We start from the raw sequence: 6,131 nt of genomic DNA, 5'->3' as shown, positions 1-6,131 counted from the left end.
ACAGAGGATGCGCCCAGTGGGGGCACATTAAATCACCAATGCAGATCATAATGCATGAAGGAAAGGCGCCTCTTCACACACGATGATTCCTACATATGTCAGGCTAAAGTATATAATAACGAAATAATAACGAAATAGGGTTTTGCAGCACTGCCTCCAGGTATAATAACGAAATAGGGTTTTGCAGCACGGCCTCCGGGCAAACATCCGGTTTCAGAGGCTTCTCCCTTGTACTGTCCTTTTTGTCAGGCTAGAGTGTATAATAACGAAATAGGGTTTTGCAGCACTGCCTCCGGAAAAACATCCGATTTATGAGGCTTCTCCCTTGGTGTTGCAAAAAAAAAAACACGGAGGGAACCTTTCATTAAAAGAGCGTCGTGAAGTCATGTCGTTTTATATTTTTTTAATGAAACGTGCACATCTTCATCTTTATTAGCGGGAAAAGGAATTCCCCAAAAATTAGAAAAGTTGAAAACCCACCATGGCGATTTAGTCCTGGTTCCGTCTCCATCTCTCGTTCACTTCCATCTCTACTTTCTCTTCCATCTACAATCTCTCTTCCATCACCCACCTCGCCGGCAATGAAGGTTTCTCGTGATTTTTTGTTGTACTTACAAGCCCTAGGTCCGATTTCAACAAAAATCTCGTTTGATTAACACAATTCATCAAACCCTAGAATCACAAAGGAAACCTAGACTCCATAGCTTTCTTCACAGTTCAAATAAGTTATCAAAGAGAAAGGTATTTTGATGTTGGGTCAAGTTCTTCCTACACCCCAAAAGAATCAAATAAAGAAATAGCACCCTAGAAGGTAAACCTTCATCTTCCGTTCTTTTCTGCTTCACATGTCTTAATCCGGAAAGCTTCAGTTGCCTGACTTTCTTTATTAAGTGAATTGGTCGGAGGAAATTGTTTTAGCTCTGGCGGCTTTTCAGGTATGTAATACGACTTCTTCAGTTTTTCTTGATTTCAGTTGATTTTTTTTACTGAAATAGATGATGAAATTGTTTGTTGATTTCTAAAAATTCGTTTTTTCTGGAAAGGTATGCGATGTTTGTTTGATTCTAGAAAGGTCAAATGCCTATCAAAATGGGTGAAATTTGTTTTCTGAGTTCACGATTTCATTAATTATAATACTGCTTACACCTTCCAACTCATAAACTTTACTTTGGTTCAGGTAATGGAAGTTGCTTGGAGGACCTAGATTGTACATGTTAGCATCTCTTCCAGATGCACATAACTGGTAAAAACAGTGGTAGTTTCTTTCTGGATCTGTGATTTGGACTACACGAGATCTTTCAAGTAAGTAAGTTATAATTGCAGCACCAGATATTCTACCATTTGAATCAAACCGAATCTCTACAAACTTTCAAAAGCGACTTGAATTGTCGTTTCTACTTGTTCTTGCATTTCCAAATGGTTCTAGAAGAGGGTTTGATTCTAGGACTTGTTGTTCAACTGTTCTGTCATCAGTTCACTTGCCATCGACTTTGGTCTGGTTGCAAAGACTCTATCGTTTGTGGTTAAGCACTCTTTAGCCATCTCTGAATTGCTCACAACTAGGACTTGATTAACCCCAAGTTTGATGGTGAATATTGGTCCAAAATTGTGGGCCATAGAGCCTAAGAGTTTGTGAGGAACTTGAGAACCAGATAAAAGATAGAGGTGACCAATAATCGGCCATGAGCCTGGTGCTTCAGGTGCTGTCTTTCCTAATCCTTTGCTGCTCGTGTTAGCTCGACTTTTACGTTAAATAATTGCTTATTATGAGTCATGATGTTGTGTTTAATGGCAGAAAATACATGAACAACAAAAAGCATATGAATGGTTGAAGTTTGGTTCGGTAACATATCTGTGCTAGGTTATACTGTTTCAGTTTTCACTGCACAAAGCTTCAATCTTTAAAGAACCGAACCTATAAAAGGTTTTTAATCTTTGTTTTTCCAGGTGGTTGTATGCAGCTTTGTTTATGGTAATAACAATTCAAAGACAAAGAATAAAGATGATACATACACACCTTCAAGAGAGGAAAAGATTCCTGGTGTTTAGCTGAATGAAGCTCCTACCAGCCAACAACATGCGGTTGCTTGGCCACCAGATCCCAGAAACTCCCAGCATACTGAGATTGACCTAACCCGTGGATGATGATAATGAATGTATAGGTGCGTGTTGTTGTAAATGCAATCAATGCCACCGGTGAAAAACAAACAAACAAACACAGATTTGATGAGGAGAGTGGTGTTAATATGAGTTTCATCTGATAGCACAACTGGACCACCACCAGGTATTGTGCAGATGAAGTTTTTCACAAAGTAAATACACAAACATTTTACTCAATTTCTTCTAAATTTGATATATATATATATATATATATATATATATATATATATATATATATAATCTGATGCGAGTAATTCTTTTTGTTGCATTGGTAGACACTGAATGAGTTCATCAGCATTGCTGAGTCAGAAGTGGGGTCCGTAACAAATTTGTATTCTGTGGTGGTAAGAATCAAGAACAACCCTTTTAATTATTTTTTTAAATATATTTTGTATTATATAATAATTTTTGTGCTGCAGGATAGAAATGCTGATGCATTGGCCTTATATTTTGGTGAAGATCCTGCTGGTTGCCCTTTTGAACAAGGTAACATATTTAAATCACATGTTCATTTATAAGCAATAATAATAATAATAATTGCTGAGTTACATATGTTTGAAAGTATAAGAGAAGAATGATGGTTTATGGCTATGGTTGTGCAGTTATAGAGAGGCTTGTGAAGTTTGTGAGGGTGTTTAGAAAAGCTCATGAAGAAAACTGTAAACAGGCTGAAATGGAAAAGAAGAAAGCCCAGAAAGAGTCTGAATGGCGTTTTTCAAATGGTGTAAACAGGCTGAACTGGAAAAGAAGAAAACTGTAACATTATTATGCCATTTCAGGCCCACTCTTTCTGTTTATTATAACCTAGCCATTTCAGGATTGTTGATTAGTCAAATCCATTGAGAGATGCATCAAATAAGGCTAACAGTGCTAAGCTTAACCTATTTCTAGAAGTAGAATTTGGACTGGTATGATCTCACCCATAACATATTATGTTTTGATGTCCATAATTGAAATTGATTCAACTAAATACTGTGTAGTAATATAAAAAGTTATTTTTTTATAAAATTGACCTTTTGACTTGTCAATGTAGGATTTGTTCCCCATTCCTCCACCTGCGAAGACTAAGGAGGAGATTATGCTTTTCTTTAAACTTTATGATCCTTTAAAAGAAGAGCTTCGGTATCCTCTCGATCTCTCTCTCTACATTGGTTGCATTCAAGAAATAACAACATACTTTCATCAACTTATTTCCAATATCATTGTACTTTTGTTTTCTTAAATTCTCCCTATTACAAGTTTGAAAAATCTACCTAGTTATAGGCATGCCATTGAAATATAAAGCAACTTTCTCTATGATACCTGAGTAAATATTCATGTGATTGATTAGTTGATATTTATATTTATTTATTTTCTTGTATTAGGTACAAAGTACGATTTTTATTATAAATCTCCTAATAGTCAGGACAAAACTTCAAGTCAGGAGAAGATATGGTTGAGATGTTAAAGAAGGTTAGCACCATGTTCTGAAAAATAAGTCATAAAATTGTCTTGAGGTTTATTTAATGGTGGTTGATGGTTTTGTTTTGTTGATGGAGTTTAGCAATGGAAAGATAGTTATGGCATTGGGGGGAGGATACAATCTCAACTCAATAGCAAATTCAGTACTTTCTTGTGTATAAGTTCTATTAGAAGACAAACATATTTTGAACCCTTTGAGATTTATCCATTTGTCTACTATTGGAATGATTATTTGTATGACATTAACTTTTGTGCAATGGATTGTATTTTTTGTATATGGTATTTTATTTTCTATTATGATACATGAAATGCAAATTTAATTTGAAAATTAGTAAATCTATAAATATATTTTTTTTTAAAACATTAAAATTACGATATGCAAAAATGTGTGTTATCTTCATTTATGACATGGCCTTTCTTGACAGCGGCTTTAATGATACGCATTGCGTGTCATAAATGCGTGTCGTAAATGCACGTCGTCTATAGACGACGCGCAAAAGCGTGTCGTCTCTCGTTATGACATGGCCTTCCTTGTGTAACACCGTGATTTTTCAAACAAATTTTTAATTTTAAAATCGCATACTTTTCATAACATATTGCATAGAAATCTCGTTTATTGAAATTACAAAACACAACTCCATTAATAATCCAGGATCCTCAAAACATAACTCTTTCTCTGGTGTGTACAATCAATCCGGTGCCTTCCCGCGATCCTCTGAGATACCTGAAACACATAACACATAACACGGTAAGCACGAAGCTTAGTGAGTTCCCCAAAATATCACGCACAACAACTAGCCACTCGAGGCTGAAACTCTGCGAGACCTTCCGGTCAATGTGTCTCAGTGGGACCTTCCGGTCCGATAGCTCGTTGGACCCTCTGGTCCGGTCATAGCTCGTTGGACCCTCTGGTCCGGTCATAGCTCGTTGGACCCTCCGGTCCGGTCTAACTCGTTGGACCCTCCGGTCCGGTCTGGTTGAGCCTTCCGGCCTCATAAATCGTCGGACCCTTCGGTCCGGTCTGTAACACTCCGCATAGCATAAATCACAAAGAAATAATGCACAGCATAAAACATAAGGCATAATAACACATTACTCAATGTAAGCACATAAGACCTTCCGGTCACACATAACTACCACTCAAGGTAAAGTATAGTGAGAAGACTCACCTCGGCTAGCAGGTGAACAAATAACCTCGCGCTCGGATCTCGAATTAGCCTTCTCTTAACACAAGGAGGAATATCTCTAATTAATACTCTTTTCACTATTCAGATAACTGGAGGCGATTCCTTCTCTTTCTAACTCTTTGAAGTGGGTAAAAGACCATTTTACCCCTCCAAGGTCTCTATCACTTATGTTGGCCAAAACCCCAAAGTCAACAGAAGTCAAACTCGAGTCTACAGTCCAGATTCGACCCGACTCGGCGAGTGCACCCTTGTGACTCGTGGAGTCCACTCACTTTCTCCGAAATCTCACGAAGATCCAGCTTAACTCGTCGAGTCGACCACACGACTCACTGAGTTAGCTCGCGACTCAGCCTGGTCAGGAAACCCAAACCGACTCGTCGATTCGGCTCATTGACTCGACGAGTCTATCCCGACTTATACTCATTCAGACGATTTCAACCAGATCTATCACTCTAAACTATAGATCTATCATCCCAAGGCTCAATAATTACATAAAGCTTCAATCTTTACATTCATACATGATGCTATTGCTTCAAAACGCCAATACATGCTCTTCATGAAGGTTTTTGCTCATCAACCCTCACTTGGACCACTAAAGCTGAGGCACCTAGTCTCCAAGGACCTCACAAGGTTCAGATCTCAGGTTTCCCACCTCAGATCGTGTCTCACTTAGCTCATAAGCACAAAAGAAGGGGAGTTAAACCCTAGAACTCCCAAGATCATGAGGTCTAACCAAAAATAGATGAAAAGGATGCAAGATTATACCTCCTACAGCAGTCCCATGTGAAGAAATGCTAGATCCACAGCCCCCATCTTGTTCCTTGCTTGAATCATGCTCTTTTCCTTCCATAAAACCCACCAAAATACTTGATTTTATCATAAGAACTCTCCCATGGCTCCAATGGCGATTTAAGGTTTCTCACAGGAGATATGAGGCGCATCCAAGGTCATAAGTTCCTTTAAATAGGCTCCAACCCCGGAACTTAGGGTTTTCTCTGCCCAGTACCTACTCGGCGAGTCCATTCTTGGACTCGTCGAGTCCGCTCATTAAATCCACGTGATCACTCGACGTGACTCGGCGAGTCAGACCTTCGACTCGTCGAGCCCCTCTAAAATCTTCAAAATTGAAACACGAACTATCATACCCGAAATTCCGGATGTTACAAATCTCCCCCACTTAATTTGATTTCGCCCTCGAAATCGCTCTTTAGCATCACACAGATCCACACCCAAAAGCCCGCGAAGCACAACCTAGAGGATCTCATACCACACAACTATCTCCCTCCATGGACACCTAAATCCGAATAGGAACTCCCACTCAGA

At 38.7% G+C, this 6,131-nt stretch overlaps 1 long non-coding RNA gene across 11 annotated transcripts; it reads left to right on the top strand.

Annotated features, from left to right (window-relative positions):
* Positions 1–444: 444 nt before the first annotated feature.
* LOC145133025 (uncharacterized) lies at positions 445–3,896 on the top strand. 11 transcript variants are annotated; one of them, XR_013718359.1, is made up of 10 exons: positions 445–811; positions 892–935; positions 1,178–1,861; positions 1,948–2,284; positions 2,436–2,504; positions 2,580–2,646; positions 2,763–3,068; positions 3,194–3,282; positions 3,525–3,612; positions 3,704–3,896. It is a non-coding gene; the product is annotated as an uncharacterized LOC145133025 (long non-coding RNA). The 11 variants fall into 11 exon arrangements; XR_013718355.1 differs by having other exon boundaries at positions 445–935; positions 1,178–1,302; positions 1,474–1,861; XR_013718356.1 differs by having other exon boundaries at positions 445–935; positions 1,178–1,306; positions 1,474–1,861.
* Positions 3,897–6,131: the final 2,235 nt, after the last annotated feature.

This window comes from Lactuca virosa, chromosome 8 (assembly GCF_052849685.1).
Source record: "Lactuca virosa cultivar CGN04683 chromosome 8, Lactuca_virosa_CGN04683_v6, whole genome shotgun sequence".
Lineage (NCBI taxonomy): Eukaryota > Viridiplantae > Streptophyta > Magnoliopsida > Asterales > Asteraceae > Lactuca > Lactuca virosa.
Note: the sequence above shows the minus strand (reverse complement) of the source record. Positions and strands in the feature narration are given on the sequence as shown.